General features: G+C 37.1%; 1 protein-coding gene across 15 annotated transcripts in view; it reads right to left on the bottom strand.

The window, feature by feature from the left end:
• Srpk2 (SRSF protein kinase 2) overlaps positions 1 to 17,189 on the bottom strand; it is a 200,325-nt gene that overhangs the window by 157,213 nt on the left and 25,923 nt on the right. The gene's annotated exons all lie outside the window — the stretch shown is intronic.

A 17,189-nucleotide genomic window follows, 5' to 3' on the forward strand; every position in this document is an offset into this window, starting at 1 on the left:
AGTAATGGGCAAGATCATGACGGGACTCAGGCTTTTTAAGTACTATCAATTATGCTATGAAAGCCCCTCTGCATGTGCACTGCTTATTAATCACATTCATAAACTCTAACATTCATTTCTTTTAACATTCAGAATTATTGGTATATTACTAGAATGTTTCAAAGGAACAGCTAGAGGTAAAGAAATATTGTAATTTTCAACCCTACTACAAATTTCTGTCTCACTAAAAGCATAAAGCATGCACCAACTACAGGTTTATTACATGATAATTCTGTTCTTATAAAAAGTTCAAGTTATAAGCAAAAGAGCTCTGACAATGGGCACTTTAATACCATATTCCAGGATTTAGCAAGCTATATGCTGATACCTATTTGTGTTACTACATGTGAGCAAAAAGAATCATTTTTTTGTTCTTGTTCCAGTGATAAGGATCAAACCCAGGGCCTTGGGCATGCTAGGCAAGTGCTCTTCCACTGAGCTACCTTTTCTATTTTTAAATGGTTGGGGGTTGGGTGGAAGCAAAAGACTATTTCATAACGCCTGAAAAATATAACTCAAAGTTGAACTGAAAAACATACTAATTCATGACTGTTTTCACACTATAGTGGCAAAGTTAAACAGTGGTAACAAAGGTCATGTGGCCTGAAAATATTTGGTCTTTTACAAAACAAGTTTGCTAGCCACTGTCCCAGTCTCTTAGTTTTGCACCTCTCAACATCCTGAACTCAAAGCAACATTCACTGTCCTTTTTCCTCCCTGCCAAGTGCAGGTGAGGTTCTCCCTGGCACCATATTTCTTCATCACTTTGCCTCCCAATTTGAGATGCATAATTGCCTGTTACACATCTGAATTCCCAACTAGATTAAAAGATACTAGAAAGTGAGGCCAGCAGCTCCATGCTTATTAACCTAACCTCAGTGAACAGCAATGCCCATTTATACTAGGTGTCTAATACTTGCTGAATGAATGGACAGGTACTTATAATTTAGATAAACTGATCTGAACAACTCTCAACTTACAACAGTTTCATACAGAAGATAGCAGAATTTCAGAGCATCAGAAAACAAGAATAAATATATGAATGACTATATATCCCTTAGCTCACCTTGATCATAAACCCCAAATGCATCCAAATTTGATCAGGGCAAAAAGGATAGGTGGACAGACAAAAATAAATAGGTAAAATGTGTCAAAACGTAATGAGAATTGGTGAGCCTATATAAAGACTATATGAGAAACCACATTCTTACTACTTTTCTGAAAATTCAAAATTTTCTAAAATAAATGCTGGGGGTGGGGAACTCTACCAGTCCAATAGTTAAAATTGCAACACATCAACAGTTTGGGCAGGCTTTCATTAAACTAGCCTGGAAACAAATTTATAGGAAAACAGACACAAAGAAGCAATTCAAAAACTGAGAAACTGAGAGTGGTGATGCAAATCAGTAATCCCAGCACTCTCAGTAATCTCAGTAATCTCAGCACTCCAGACACTGAGGCAAAAGGACCTTGAGTTCAAGGCCAGCCTGGGCTACATAATAAGACCCTGTCTGAAAAAACATAAATAAATCACTATTCTGACAGTAGGGAGGGCAGAAAAGATATCAAAGAACTGCCTTCTAACTGAAAATCAAGTTATCTATATTACTTAGAAAGAGAAAAATGAACCTAAATACAGTCAAAAAATCATTTGGCTGAATGTTAAAATTGCTTGCAGAACTTTAAACTCAAATCTGGGCCCACTGTAACCCCAAACAAAAAAAGTTTTTTAAGTCTGTGATTTATTCTTTATAGTCACAAGGTAATAAACTAAATAACTGCATTATCATTCAGTTTTAAAATAAAACTACATGCAATCATCCAACTATCAAAAATCAATCATAGCTTTAAAATGAACTATGCATATCAAGTAATATAATCTGGGATGGGTAGTGTTGACAGACACCTGTTATCCCAGCTATTCAAGAGGTAGAAGAGCTATAGTCAAAGAATAAAATCTATGTCAACTTTTCAAATTAAAACAAAAACATATACTCTAAAAGGTTCAATCCCCAGTACTACCAAAAATATACAAAAAGCATATACGAAAGCCATAAGCACACAGTACTTTATTTGTGAAGAAAAATCAAATGTATGTTTTCATGATTTATACTATTTTTCTTTAAATTTTCATTAAAATAAAATTAGATACTGATCTGTTGCCACCTACTGGTTAAATTCATACCTGAATTATCATTGCAGGTAAAATATTCACTAATGTTAATAGAAAAAACAAAAAATAGCTCATTAATGCTCTCTTCCTATTAATGTCTTATCAAACGACTACGATAGATTTCTCTTTGGAGAAGTTTTTAAAGCTGCACCAAGAATTGGGGTTGGGGATTTAGCTCAGTGGACGAGCGCTTGCCTGGACAGTGCAATATTCTCACACAAAACTTTCTTTAGTGTGTTAGGACTATTTTAAAATACCGTAATAATTTGTAAGAACATAAAATCCTCATTTATTGAGTGAAAATACTTTCACAATGTTCCTTTTTTTCCTTTACAACTCAAATGTTTATCTATTCAGAGAACTGGAATTATCTAAGAACTCAGGACGTTACCATCTTTCTACAGTTGACAGATCAGGATCAGGGTCACTTGTTACATTTGTTTTTATGCATTTCAATTATCTTTTACTCTACAGTAATCCTTCTTGCTCTGTAATCTTGCTTTAGCTAAACAAAAACGTCTATTGTCCAGTTACAATGCTTTAAAAGCAACTCTTTCCAGTTACTCAGATTAAAAATAAACAAATAAATAAATTTAACGCATACAACTTATTTCAGGGTCTCAATTCTACCAAGCCAATTGTGAAAAGACCACCTTCCCTTAAAGCCATCACGGACTTGTAAAAATAGATGACAGTAAGGAATTTTGTGAATTTTGTTAGATGTGATGGTGTATTTTGATTATGAAATCTTTTAGTGATTGTTATGGACTGAACTGTGTCTTTCCAAAATTCACATGGTAAAATCTTAACCTGGGATGCAATGATAACTGGAGGTGGGGCCTTTGGGGGGTGGTAATTAAGGCTAGGTAAGATCATGAGGGTGAGGCCCTTATGATGTAATTTGATACACTTAGAAAAGACAGGAGAGTGCTTGTTCCCTCCTTTGCACGTGAGAACATAGGGAGAAGGTATCTGTCTAAAAGGCAGATAAACCTCATCAGAATTTATCTTCATGCTGGTACCCTTATCTTGGCCTTTCAGCTTCCAGAACTGTGAGATATAAATGTTTCTTGTTTAAGCCACTGTGGTCAAAGCTATTTTGTTATGAAAGCCTAAACTGACTAAGGCAGTGATACATATGCAAATAAAATACATTTGCAACATAGGGGGAAGTAAATCAAAGAAATGGAGTAAAACCTTAATAATCACTAAATTTAGGTGGTAGGTATTTGAAGATTTAATACACTCTATCAGCTTAACTTCAAAGTCTGAAACTTCTCATAATTAAAAAAAACTTTAAAAAGTAAAGAATGTAAACCAGGCTCCAGTTGCTCACGCCTGTAATCCTAGCTATTCAGGAGGCAGAGATCAGGAGGATCACACTTCGAAGCCACCCCAGGGCAAATAGTTCACAAGACCCTATCTGGAAAATACCCAACACAAAACAGGGCTGGCAGACTGGCTCAAGCAGCAGAGCACCTGAGTTCTGAGCATGACGCCCTGAGTTCAAACCTCAACACTGACCCAAAAAAATGTAAAAAAAACAAAAAACTTTTCAATGTATTTCCTATAATCAAAAAACCTGAAGATAAAATGTGTTAATATAAACAAAGTACTAATCTGAAATTATTATGAGGCAAAAAGAAAATGTAACTTGAAAGTTTATCATGTTTAAAAAAATTTGGTAAAAACTGTTATAAGATTTATTAAATATTGTGAGTCTCAAGCTAAAAGTACTGACCTTTAAAGACTGGTGTTCTAATTAAATGACCTCTCCAAATTACTTACCTGTTTAAATTTCCTCAGTTACTGGGCCAGGGAAGTAGCTTGATAGTAAAGCACTTGCTTAACCTGTTCAAGGCTCTGAACCCAATCCCCAGCACTTCTTTTTTTAAAAAAAAAAAAAAAAAAAAAAAAAAATCCTCCATTACAAAAGGGAAATCTTTTCTGGGAGTGGGGGATACGGAGCAGAGCTAGGATTTGAACTCAGGGACTCACACTTGCCAGGCAGGCGTTCTACACTTGAGCCACTCTGCCAGCCTACAGAGGGGAAATCTTAAACTGTTTTAAATAAAGGTATTTTTCAAGCCAGGTAATGGTGGTACACACCTGTAATCCAAGCAATCTGGGAGGCAGAAATTGGAGGATCGAAGTTCAAGGCCAGGCCAGGCAAAAGTTAGAAAGACCCTACCTCAAAATTGAGGCAGGAGTGGTAGCACAAACCTGTGGTCCCAACTACTAGGGAGTTCGAGGTAGGAGGGTCATAGCCTAAGGACAGCATCAGAAAAACAAACTAAAAGCAAAAGGACTAGAGGTGTGTTTCCAGTGGTCAATCATTTGCCTAGAAAACATAAGGCCCTGAGTTCAATCCCCAGTAGTGCCTATGATCTAGGAACTATGTTATGTACCAAACAGGAGAATTCAATGATGACTAGCATACTATACCCACCTTTGGGAGCTCCATGAAGTATGTTAAATACTTTAACAAAATATTAAAAGAAGGAGCATCATAAATCTGAGACATCCAGAAGAACTCAGAGGAGGTAAGAGTAGAGTACAGAATGCTAAGTGACATTGGCGAACAGCAGTTCTCAAAGTATGGTCCACAAACTCCTGTGGCCCCTAAGAATAACTCTAAAATATTGTGACAATGCAATGCCAATAGTGGGTAAAAATATGGTGCCTGAGCAAGAACTGAGGCAATGATCCCTAACTATACTAATAGACACAGTATTCTTCACCATCTTTTAAACTGTCCTTAATAAAGAAGTAAAAATTTTCATAAATCTCTACCTTTAAACATATATCTTTGTAAAATTCAGTGTGACAAAAAAAGGAAAGGGAATAAAGAACTTATAACCACCACAATATGTTGGTTGTCTCAAGAAAAAACACTTGGACTAGTAAAGCTCAACTAGTCACTTTTTTTGTAGAACACAATTTTCACTTGAAAGAAGAGACACACAAGCTATGATTATTCCGAGTTGAGTATTCAGCAGACATTTCCTAAAAACCTGAATGAAGCAACCCTGTCAACAGAAGACAGATGACAGTGTTTGTTGCCAATGATAAGATTCAAACTGTCAAGAGAACACTAAAATTTTGTAAAATTTAGTATCTGCCACAAGAAGCATAAAAGATCTCAATAAAGACTTTTTCTCTGCTGGTGCTAGAGATTGGCCTCTACACCCCATCTCCTGAAGACGTTTCTGATATTGTATATATACATCAATATTTAGATCTGTGAACATCTGTAGACCTTAGTAAATCAATAGTTTCTGAATGATCAATGCATGATGTTACAAAATCATGTATTGGGGAGTAGGGAAAGCCATTTGAAGTGTAAAGAAAAAAAAAACCCAACATACATCAATGCAAATAAGTATAAAAAGTTCACTGATACTGGTTTCAGATTTGACAATACAACAAACTTTTCAGTTTTAGTGTAGTATCAAAGAATATTCACAATAACATGAAAAGGTTATTAAAATACTCTTCCCTTTTTTAACTGCATGTATGTTCAAAGCCAGATTTTCTTCACATACTTTAATCAAAACAAAATAGCCTAACATATTAAATAAAGAAGCAAATAAAAGCCAGACATTAAGCATATAACTAAAATCTAAGACAATGCCACTTTTCTCAGGAAATGCTCCTGTTCTGAAAAGAGACAACAAAGTTAGAGAACTGACACTATCTGATGATGTCAAAACTTACTATAAAACTACATAATCAAAACTGTGGTACTGGCTGAATGTAACTAAGATATAAGGTAAGCACTTTTGCAAATGTCACAATGTACCCCCAAGTACAACAGTATAAGAATTTTAGAAAGAAACTGAAGAATATGAGCAAATTAAAAAAAAAACTCTGTATTGGAGTTGACATAGATAAATGGAACAGTATACAGTCAGAAAAAGACCTTCACAAAAGAAAGAAGCAAAGGCAATACAACACAGAAAAAGATAAGTCTTTTCAACAAATGGTGCTAAAACTCAATAGTCACATGACAAAAGAAATTAGGCACAGACCTTACATCTTCACAAAAATTAACCCAAAATGGGTCACAGACCTAAATATAAAATGATGTTAATACTGGAGAAGGGGATGAATCTAAGATATATAGACCAGTGGGAGTGGGGAAGATAAAAGGAAAGGGTGTAAGAGAGTGAATATGGTGGAAATATTAGGTACTCATGTATGAAAATGGAAAAATGAGACCTGTTGAAACTATTCCAGGAATGGGAAGAGAGGGGAGAATGATGAAAGGGGTGAATTCAACTATGATATATTGTAAGAAGTTCTGTAAATGTCATAATGTACCCACAGTACAATTAAAAAAAAAAAACTAAGATATATTATGAGCACTTTTGTAAATGTCACAATGTACCCCCAGAACAACTATAATAACGCTAATAAATAAATGAGAAAAAAAACAGGAGAAAATGTAGATGAACTCAAAAATGATAAGGCTTTCTATGTACAACATTAAAGGCACAATACATAACAGAGTAAGATGGAGTTCATTAAAATGAAAACTTGTGTTCTGTGAAAGATACTGTCAAGACAATGAGAACACAAGCTGCCTAACTTGGCAAACGAGACATCTAATAAAAGACTTCAAGTTATCTAAAGAGCTCTTAAAACTCAACTGCAAGAAAATAACCCAACTTAAAAATGAGCCAATGACCTTAACAGACAATTCACAAAAGAAGACAGACATGTGGTAAATTAGCATGTGAAAAGTTGCTCCATATCATATATCTTCAATAAAATGCAAATTAAAACAATACACCTATTAGAACGACCAAAATCCAGAACACCGCCATCACCAAATGTTGATGTAGATATGGAACAATGTGAACTCTCATATCCGTTGTTGGTGGGAATGGAAAGTGATAAAGCTATTACGGCTCACTCTCTGGTAGTTTACTACAAAACTGAACATACCCTTCCCGTACAATCCAGTAATTGCGCTCCTTTAAACTTACCCAAAAAAGATAAATATTTATGTCCACACAAAAGCCTGATCAACTTAGAAGCAACCAAGGTATTCTTCAGTAGGTGAATGGATAAACAAACTGTGGTACATTCACAGAACAAAATGAGCTATGAAGCCAGAACTACTAAGTGAATAAGTCAATCTGAAAAGTCTACATAACTTTATGCCTCCAACTATATGGTATTTTGGAAAAGTCAAAACTATGGGGACAGTAGTTACCAGGAGTTGAACAGCGGGAGAGATGAATGGGCAGAGCACAGGGTTTTTAGGGCAATGAGACTATTATATATGTGATGGTTAATATGTACACTAATACATTGGTCCAAACACACAGAACATATAACACTAAGAGTGACCTCTAATGTGAAGTATGGCCTTTGAGTAAAAATGATGAATCAATTCAAGTTCAACAACTGTAACAAATTTACCACTCTGGGAATGGTGATTAACAGGGCAAGCTGTTCAGGTGTGGGGCAAGGAATAATGGAAAATCTGTATTTTCCTCACAATTCTAACATGAACCTACAACTCTTCTTTTAAAAACAAAAAGTTTTTTATTAAGAAACACATTCTCCAAAAAAAGAGAAAAGAAACATTCTTACGTGACCATGATATAATCATTTTTAAAGTAAATAAATTAAAATTTTAAAATGTATACCAATAATAGCATCAAAATATATTAAGCACTTAGGGACAAACCCAAGACCTATGTATACATTGAAAACTACAATACGCTGCTGAAGGAAATTAAAAACCTAAATAAATGCAGATCATGCTCAAGAGAGCATTGTTAAGATGTGCATTCTTGTCAAATTGATCTATAAATTCAACGCAATCCCAATCAAAATCTCAGTACTTTTTTCTTTTTATAGAAACCAACAACCTTGAAAAAAAACAAATTCAGAGGACATATATCAAAGCAGTTACTATTGAACTTACAGTAGTGAAGACAATGTGGAAGCTTATCATGGTTCGTACATACCTGTAATCCCAGCATTTAAGAGGCTGAAAACAGAGGATGGTGAGGTGAGCTTGAGGCTTACATAGCAAGACCTTAGTGCAAAAAAAAAAAAATAATAATAATAATAATAGACAAAAGACAGAGATTGGGAGGACTGAGGTTCAAAGCCCACCAGGGCAAATACTTGGAGAGACCCTATCTCAGAAATACACAACACAAAACAGGGCTGGCAGAGTGGCTCGAGTGGTAGAGCACCTGCCCTGCAAGTACAAAGCCCTGAGTTCAAGCCCCAGTATCAACAAAAAAATTTATCTCTTTCCAAAGGTAAAACTAATTTTCATTTTGTTCATCAAAATACTAAATATCACTTGCATTTTCTTTTTTACTATTTAAACATTTATTCATATGTGTACACACTGTCTGAGCCACCTCTCCCCCCACACCCCCTTCACTGCCAGGCATAACCTGTTCTGCCCTCTTCTCCAATTTTGTTGAAGAGAAAACGTAAGCGATAATAAGAAAGACATAGCGCTTTTGCTAGTTTGAGATAAGGATAGCTATACAGAGAGATTCCTAGCATTACTTCCGTGTACATGTGTATTATAACCCGAACTGGTTCATCTCCACCAGACCTCTTCACTACTTCCCAGTCACCTTCCCATAGTGGCCTCTGCTGGTTTAAGATTACTATATTCACTCCTCTGTATCAACCACTTTCAAGTTTTAGGTTTCCTTCCCTTTCCCTCTTCCTCCTGTCTGCATGTTCTCCTTAGTGTGTGACCAATGTCCAACAATATTACTGCATTTGTTTTAGGTCTATAATCCATGTATGAGGGAGAACATGTGATTTTTGGCCTTCTGAGCCTGGCTAACTTCACTTAAGGTGATGTTCTCCAGTTCCATCCATTTACCTGTGAATGACAAAATTTCATTCTTCTTAGTGGCTGAGTAAAATTTCATTGTGCATAAATACCACATTCTCTTAATCCATTCATCAGTAGTGGGGCATCTTGTCTATTGCTATAACTTGGCTACTGTGAATAGTGCTGCAGTAAACATGGGTGTGCAGGTGCCTTTGGAATAACCTGAGTCGCAGTGTATACCTAGGGGTGGTATTGCTGGATCATATGGCAGATCTATGTTTAGTTTTTTAAGAAGCCTCCATATTGTTTTCCAAAGTGGTTGTCACCAGCAGCGTATGAGGGTTCCTTCCCCTCCCCCCCACCCCCCCAACCCCCCCCCCCCGCATCCTACCCAACATTTGTTGTTGGGGGTTTTTTTGATGATAGCTATTCTAACAGAAGTGAGGTGGAATCTTAGTGTGGTTTTGATTTGCACTTCCTTTATGGCCAGGGATAGTGAACATTTTTTTTCATGTGTTTTCTGGAATTTGGATTTCTTCCTTTGAGAAAGTTCTATATAGTTAAGTTGCCCACTTCTTCATTGGTTCACTGATTTTAGGGGAGTTTAGTTTTTTGAGCTCCCTATACATACTGGTTATCAGTCCTTTGTTTGATGCATTGCTAGCAAATATTTTTTCCCACTCTGTGGGTAGTCTCTTCAGTTTAGAGACCATTTCTTTTGCTGTGCAGAAGCTTTTAAATTTCATGTAGTCCCATTTATCTATCCTTCCTCTTAGTTGCTGGGCTGCTGGAGTTCTACTGAGGAAGTCTTTGCCTATACCTATTGTTTCCAGAGTATTCCCTGCTCTTTCCTGTACTAACATCAGAGTTTCAGGTCTGATATTGAATTTAACACAACTTACGTTCCTTTACTTTTCATCTTTTTTATCGTATGTGTCAGAAGTTCAGATTCCTACTCAGAGTCTTACTTTTCCTATTATTAATGTCTTAAATCTGAAATCTTAATTCAAATTTTTCAAATAAGGCTGAATGCAAATTAATTGCTACAACACAGCCTCCTGGCTTACCTCACTTTTTCCTCAAATTTTTCCACATTCTAATGCATTCTGAAAAATTCTTTCTGAAGTGGCTTTCCCACTGCTGTTCCCTTATGAAGAATCTTTTGCATTTTTTTTTTTTTGTTTTTGTTTTTTCAGGCAGGGTCTCACTATGTAGCACCCAGGCTGGTCTTGAATTCTAGAATCTCCCAAAGTACTGGGATATAGGTGTGTACCACTGCCCCCCAGCTCTGAAAAATCTTCAAACAGCTGTCTAAGAAGAGCTGCACTTCAAACGAGACATTAAGACCTTCCATAGTCCTCTCTCCCTCATCCACTCTTGAATCATCACTTCCTGCACCACACACCCTGGGCATTTCTTGCAATTTGGGCTCAGAATCTCTGGGGGTAGAGGCTGAGGAATTTTCAGCCCCCAGATGAACATTTTAAACCTAAGATTTGAAAAACTACTGGTACAAGAGTCTTTCATAATATAGCCTTTGCCTCATTCTTCTGTTTCATCTCCAACATTCCCACAAAGACACACCAAATTACCTTCAGGATCCATCTTATTCATGCCCAACTCCAAATTTCTTTACAAATGCTACTCTTCTCTCACTGAAAGGTCTGACACTCTCCTGATTTTTTTTTTTTGGCAGTATGGGGCTCGAACTGAGGGCCTAACCTTGAGCCACTCCACCAGCCCATTTTATGTTAGGTATTTTCAAGATAGGGTCTCATGAACTTATTTGCCTGGTCTGGCTTCAAACTGCAATCCTTGTGATGTGTCTCCTGAGTAGCTAGGATTCCAGGTGTGACCTACTGGTGCCCGGTTCACTTTCCTAATTTTGTCATTCTTCTCTGATGCAGCCCATATGCTTCAACTATAGATTGATCTGGATATGGAAAAGCCAAAAAGCTTCAAGTAAACAAGAAAGGCAGAAGGGGAGGGGGACAATGGAATACACAAGAAAGAGGAAAAGAGTGAACTGAGCCAAAAAGAAGAAAAGGAACAAACTGCTGAGCTAAGGTCCAATTATAAATGATATAAAAAATGTGGTAAGGACATGAAAAAAAATTTTTGTAAGCCCCAAAGGGCCTTTAAGGGGCCCTGCAGATAAGATGTGCACTGTGGACTTTAAAGTGGGAGAGAGTAAAGGTTAGAAAATCTACAAAATGTGTGTTCAGTTGTCAGGTTCTCTATGAAAACAGGCTCCTTAAAGGAAGACCCCTTATTCACATACCCTTTAATTTCCTACACACAGCTTCTGACTCAATGCAAATGCATTTCCATTTCAGCACTTTGTGTCTCAATGCCCTGTTCAGATAAACAAGATTGTCAAATGTTGATTATGGTCCCTACTATTCACAAACCCATACCACTTAGTTTATAATGCCCTATCTCTCTATTTTTCAATAGCATTCCCACCAGAGGTTAGAAACTCTTTTCTTCAAAAAGTCAAATAGTATTTCAGGAATACTGAATATAACAGAATGTGACAGAGAATTTACCTATCATCTGCCAGACCCTGACTTTGATCTGCAGCATGGCAAAAAAAAAAAAAAGAATTCATAAACTAAGTAACTGAATTAAAATTTCAGTTCCTTAGTCACACTAGCCACCCTTCAAGTGCTCAAGAGCCCACTTGAAGCTACCACATTAGATAGCACAAATATAGACTATTTCCATCCTCACAGAAAGTCCTATTGGGTAGCACTGGTTTAAAATGCTATATATTTCCTGTCTCTGATAAATAAAAGATAAATATGAAACTCTTTTATTAGAAGAAGAAAATATTCAACATCTACCTCTTAGTAAAATATTTATTAAAAGCTTCAAACAATTCTCAATTGTACTCTATATTCTCAAATGCAGTTATTTCCTTACCCTGGAAAGTGAAGAATTCTGCATATAACTAATTATCACACAACTCACTTCAAGCAGAAAATAATTCTTTCATACTGTGACTTTTTTTGGGGGGGAGGGTAGGTACTGGGGCTTGAACTCAGGCAATCGTGCTTGCTGGGCAGCGCTCTACCTCTTGAGCCGCTCTGCCAGTCGAAAACGGTTCTTTATTATCACCTTTGCCTAGTGCCTGGCACACAGAAGACACTTGAGTAATTGTTGCATGAAACTCAATGAACTGTAAGTCTTCAGCAACATTAAAAACACAAAACTGGCATGATGATGCACACCTGCAATCCCAGCACTGAGGGAGGCTGAGACAAGAGAATCACCAAATGTCAAGTTTCAGGGTAGCCTGGGCTACCTCTCAAACCCTGTCTCAAAAAGACAAAAAAAGAAGGAAAAAAAAAAGCACAAAAGCCAGATCCCATTCCACAACTCGTGTAAGTATTAATAGGAACAAGTTTTCTGGGTTCCTGAAAATCAAGTATTACTTAAAAAATGGAAAATCCATATGAGGAAGAAAACTACAGATTGCCCCATAGCTATAAAATCATCTGTTATTAGCTAAGAGATAGACTGGCTTTTAAATATGTAACTACAAGTAATGTTAACATTCACTCTTAAAGGAAATTCTGTCACATGCTACAACACAAACTTTGAGGACATCATGCTAAGTGAAATAAGCCAGTCATAGAAAGATAAGTAATGCATGATTATTACACCTACACAAGGTACTTAAAAGCAGTCAAGCTGAAAAAGCACAATGGTGAATATCAGGGGATTAGGAGAAAGAGGGCTATTGTCTAACAGGTTGGGAGTTTCAGTTTTTCAAGATGACAAAGTTCAATTAACACTGCTGTGTACTTAACAGTTGTTAAAATATATACTTTTTTACCATAAGAAAAAAGTTTAAGTGTAAATTATTTGTTATAGATTACAGAAAACCAGCTGTTACAAACCTGATGCACATTTTTGTCAAGAGAAAACTGACATGTTTTCAATTATTTCTAATTATCTCAAATATCTAAAATATTTTGCTGCTTTTGAAACTTTGTTCTGAACACTATATGATATAAGGTATCTGGAAATCTTCACACAGATATTTTACTACAAACATTTTAACAATGACTGTATGTAATGTTAATCTATTTTTTCCTACTATAGGAAACAGCAGTGTGACAATTTGCATGTTTAAAATATTAAGAAGTTAATACTTTTTATAGTAATACTTAGTGAAAATGTTTAAAAAGCTCTGATTTCTAAGAGTGGAAAAGTTTTAGTTCGGGATTTTGAAGAGGTTCTCACTATAGATGGTGGTGATGGTTACACAACAATGTGAATGTACTTGACACCACTGAACCGTACACTTAAAACAGTTAAAAATAGTAAGCTCTGTTATGTATATTTTACTATCATGAGGAAAGTTTTTTGTTGTTGTCTGTTTGTTTGGCTTGAACTATACCTCCAGTTCATTTTGCTTTGATTATTTTAGAGATGGGGTCTTGCCAACTATTTGCCCAGGCTGGCCTCAAGCTGCAATCCTCCCAGTCTCAACCTCTTAAGTAGCATGGCACATGGAAAGAAGTTTGTTTTTTTTTTAAACACTTCTCTGTCTTTAAATGACTGTATGATTTAAGAAGAAGTTTCAGGCTAAGGACATAGCTCAATGGTAGAGCATTTGCCTCACATGTGTGAAGCCCTGCATTTGATCCCCATCAGTACAAAAAATAGCAGGGAGGGAAAGGAAGGGGAAGGGAAGGGAGGGGAGGGACATTTGTGGAAGCACAATTAATTCTGAACTACCACTAACACTGGCATTTCAAAAGTCTCACTTACTCATAAAAGATAGAATGAAAATTGGAAATTTTCCTTGAAAACAGTTTAGAAAAACCAAAACATTTTCCAACCTACACATACAAATGACATATAAAGTATTAATATTAACAAAACCATAATTGCTTGCCAAACTTAAGGCACTTTTTGGTACAGAATGACAAATATTTTTGAACCAGTGGTGCACTGCTTTAAAAAAGAAAAAGTTTAAAGACATTATGTCCAATCTTGCCAAGAACACATGAAGCTATTCAAAATAGAGTAATAATGTAATTGTAGCATTAAATTATAACCATACCGGGAAGGGGTGGGGGCAGGGGGGAGAAATGACCCAAGCCTTGTATGCACATATGAATAATAAAACAATAAAAAAAAGAACTTCTCATAACAAAAACAAAAATTATAACAATACCTTAATAACTCACCTTCACAATCAAGGGTCGCTCATGAATACTCATGAAAAATTTCTGAAGTCAAATAGTGGCTAAAGCCCAGAAAACAGAGGTATCAGAAAGACATGAGCAATAAAGAGTCTAAAAATTTCTATTAAGTAATTCCTGTTCCAATATGTGCAAGCATTATGCTAGAATTCTCATTTAATCCTCACAATGACTCCATGAGGTAGGTGCTGTAATTAATCCCATTTTATAAATGAGGAAACTAAATCCCAGACAGGTTAAACAAAGTATTCAGCACTATATTAAACAACAGGACAGGGGTAAGAAGTCACATTTCTCAGCAAAGCCCACGTTCAATTTTATAACTTCCAGCATATGTGCTTTATCCAGTTGCTATCACCTTCATAACTGAGGAGACTATACAGTTGTATGGTCCCTATTTTCCTGAAGGAAATAGAGGTTCAGTGAGGATAAATCACATGCTCCAAGTCTCCTAGGAAGGCAGGCACTAGAACTCAATTTGGAACCCAAGACTTCTTACTCTTCCTCCTCAGTTTACTTCATCAGTGTGGTGGTTTCAAAAATATGTTCACAAGTTACTTAATAGGCCACTCATCAAAGAGCAGAACCTAGGCTCTCCCTTGAATGTGTGTTATACTCACTAACTCCCTTCAAACAAAATGTGGCTGAATTGATAGAAAGACTGACGGGTGGATCATGAAAGCTAGTGCTGCCTCCTCCTGGCTCTCTCTGGGATCACTAGCTTTGGACAAAGCCAGCTGACATGTTGCGAGGACACTCAAGGACAATTCCCCATGGTGGGAAACAAGGCCTCCTGCCAAAAACTTGGAAGCAGATTCTCCGGCCTCAGCCAAGCCTTCAAATGACTACAACCCTGAGCCAGAACTGGCTAAGCTCCTTCCAAATTCCTAACCCACTTAAATTATGAGATGATAATGTCTCATATTAAACCACAACATTTACCATGATTCATTCATGGGAATAAAGAGCTAATAGAAATAGGGAAAAAAATACACACACAACCCTCACATGTGACCAACACAGTGCCATCTAAATTAGCAAAGAAGAGTATAGGCTCAGCAGGTTGCCTCTGTTTTTTGGTGGTGGGACTGGGATTTGAACTTAGGACCTCATGCTTGCAAAGAAGGCACTATACCTGTTGAGCCACACCTCCTGTCCACTTTGCTCTGGTTATTTTGGAGATGGGTCTTGAGAACTATTTGCTGGGTTGTCCTTAAACTTCAATCCTCCTGATCTCAGCCTCCCAAGTACTAAAGCAGGTTGCCTCTTAATAGAAGCTGTATGATCTGGAGTGAGAGGCAATCTCTCACACCCAGTTTTTCATCTGTAATAGGATAATAACTTCATTTTTAAAAAACCCTCCCCATTTTATAGTAATCTTTCCATAAACCTGACCTCTTAAGAGTCACTATAAAGAGTAAATGGAGTAATATAGCCAGGCCTTGGCATGGCACCTAACATGTAAAAAAGGTTCAAAAAAGTTCACTGCTACCAATCTTTTTTTTTTTAATCTCCACTCTGCTAGCAGCCTCCCCCACACTTACAATCACACTTTTAAAATTCCCAATTCTCAAAAACATAAATTTCCTTGGCTGGCGGAGTGACTCAAGCTGTAGCCCCTGCTTAGCAAGAGTGAGGCCCTAAGTTCAAACCCCAGTACCAACAAAAAAATAAAATAAAATTCCCAAGTCTCAGCAGGAAACACCTCCATCCCTGCCCTAAATTGTCCAATAGCTTTTTTTTTTTTGGAGACAGGGTCTCTCACTAGCCTAGGCTGGCCTAGAACTCATGATTTTCCTGCCTCAGCCTCTCTAGTGCTAGGTTCAGACCCACACCACAGCACCTAACTTCCAATCGCCTTTTCTTATTGTTCCTCATTTAATTCTACACATGAAAGTCAACTAAAACAACTAAAATGGTTATCTTCTGATCTCTACTGCTGCTGCTGCTCTGCTGCCAGTACTCCTCCACCTGCCTCTTTGAATACAGTTGAGCCTCAAAGTTATTTCCTTGGTCCTCTTGGTAAGTCTTACCTTCAATAATAGCCTTTTTGTAGATGACTCTCTGGCTCTGAAATACAGGGCATGGTCTCCATCTATCACCTAATTCACAGGTCCCAATTTCCCCAGTACCTCCACATGAATGTCCCACAAGTACCTTCAACTCAACAAAATCATACTTTTCTTTCATCCTTCCCCATGCCCAATCCTGCTTCCCCTCCTGTGTTCATTAACAGATCATAATCTCCAGAGTCACTGAAGATGAAATGTTCAAAATCATATTAAAATCCTTTCCCCTTCAAACAAATATATTTAAGCACTGTGCTGGGGGCCAGGGACACATGGTACACAGGACAAGTGACTGCCCCAGGAGCCCACAGTCTAGCATGCTTCTAATCAGCTGCAAGTCTTAATGATTCCACCTGGCAAACACATATATTCATCCCCCTCCTTTCCATTCCTACCACAACCATCCATCCTCTTACCCATAGGGTACACCTGCAAGAGCATCCTAAAATTTCTCTCCAAATTATGAAGCCCGGCCCCACCTCAATCCATCCTTCACACAGTTGCCAGATATCTTTCTCAAGTAGGTGATAATGCTATTCAGCTCCGCAAAAATCTGCAATGATTCCCACTGCTCACAGAGAAGGTCAGTACTTCGGATTATTTCCACTAGTATCACCTCCTGTAATCTGTTGTACAATTTACATGCATGCTGAGAGATTTAGGATCTTTCCGTAATCCAATATTCCCTCAGAATGTCACATCCTCTACAAATATGCCCTTGGTTAGTCAACAAAATTGATCCTTCCCTTAATTTTACACAGCACAATTCCTATACCCTTATTTGTTAACATCCCACTCATCCTTATATCACAGTTGTTTGCTTGCCTGTCTTTGTAAATAGGTCATAAACTCCTCACTGCCAC

Source organism: Castor canadensis, chromosome 2, assembly GCF_047511655.1.
Source record: "Castor canadensis chromosome 2, mCasCan1.hap1v2, whole genome shotgun sequence".
Classification (NCBI taxonomy): Eukaryota; Metazoa; Chordata; class Mammalia; order Rodentia; family Castoridae; genus Castor; species Castor canadensis.